Source organism: Atheta coriaria, unplaced genomic scaffold, assembly GCF_025399875.1.
Source record: "Atheta coriaria isolate IRGN ID8LTWV9N9 unplaced genomic scaffold, Caltech_Dcor_3.1 hic_scaffold_12_pilon, whole genome shotgun sequence".
In the NCBI taxonomy this organism is placed as follows: Eukaryota; Metazoa; Arthropoda; class Insecta; order Coleoptera; family Staphylinidae; genus Dalotia; species Dalotia coriaria.
In genome coordinates, this window is record NW_027045454.1 from 66,853 (window position 1) to 68,081 (window position 1,229).

Sequence of the window (1,229 nt, forward strand, 5' to 3'; positions counted from 1 at the left end):
TAGTTATATTCATGATTTGAGAATTGAAGAATAGATACTTGCTTAAATTTACGATGCCAATATAAACTGCAACGATGTGATATCTGCAGGTAAACAAACTTATCTCTTGTGCGAAATCGCGTGGTCGCACACGGACACGGTGTGCACTCACTACCACCGACAAGTAATATTTAACGCGAAAACGTGCATCGTAGTGCCATCTAACCGGTTATCTAGTAATGAGTTTAAATTTAAAACACATTTTATCAAATATGCATAAGTCATGATATGTCATAAGCAATTTAATAATGCCTATCAAATCGCAATATTGCTTTAATTTGTACTCTATGATACAATAAAATAATATTATATCTACACATGGGAGAAAACTTTCTGTGCTGAGTATCACAATGGTCAGATAAAAGTAACTTACTCAAGCACGGATAGGTTTCCGATTGATGTAGCGACCGACCACGTCCCACAATAACCGAAATATTTGATTTGAAATATAAACATCAAAAGCAAGCATATAAAACATTTATGCACATTAAACGCACAATTACTTATTAAGAAAACACTGCAGACGCATATTACGACTAAGTCGATTGATGATCGAATATAATGCTAACTTTGAAAATACAACTATGATAAAACGAAACGCGTTGCGCGATATACGTCTGGATACGCCCGAGACCGGCACAAAACTAGCTGCAATCCATCAATATGCCGAAACTGCGCATGCAATGATGCGACAGGTCACAAATAAGACTCTGTGCCTGCTGCACAAACCCGGCAGGTAAAAACAATAGATGCGCAAAGCCAGCGCGTCGATGTCATGCGACCTTGTGTGCGAATTGCAATAGATGCGCAAAGCCGGCGGCGCGTCGATGGCACGCGAACTTGTGCACGAATTGCAATAGACACGGTACCTGTGATAAGAACTAAACTAAAATGTGCTGCATGCGACAGCGCGACGAGAATCTTACGCGTAGCATCTCGCACGGAGACTGCGATAAGAAAGTGGTTTATACACAAACACTGATATGATTCAAAACGAATACAATTCTATTTTATGATTTTTAGTTCATGCTAGTGCCATCTCTGAATAGAACTTACGATGCGAAAATTCACAATAAGACTCTGCACCTGCTGCATGAACCCCGCAGGTAAAAGCAATAGATGCGTAAGGCCGGCGTGTCGATGGCACACCACCTTGTGCGCGAATTGCAATAGATGCGCAAAGCCGGCAG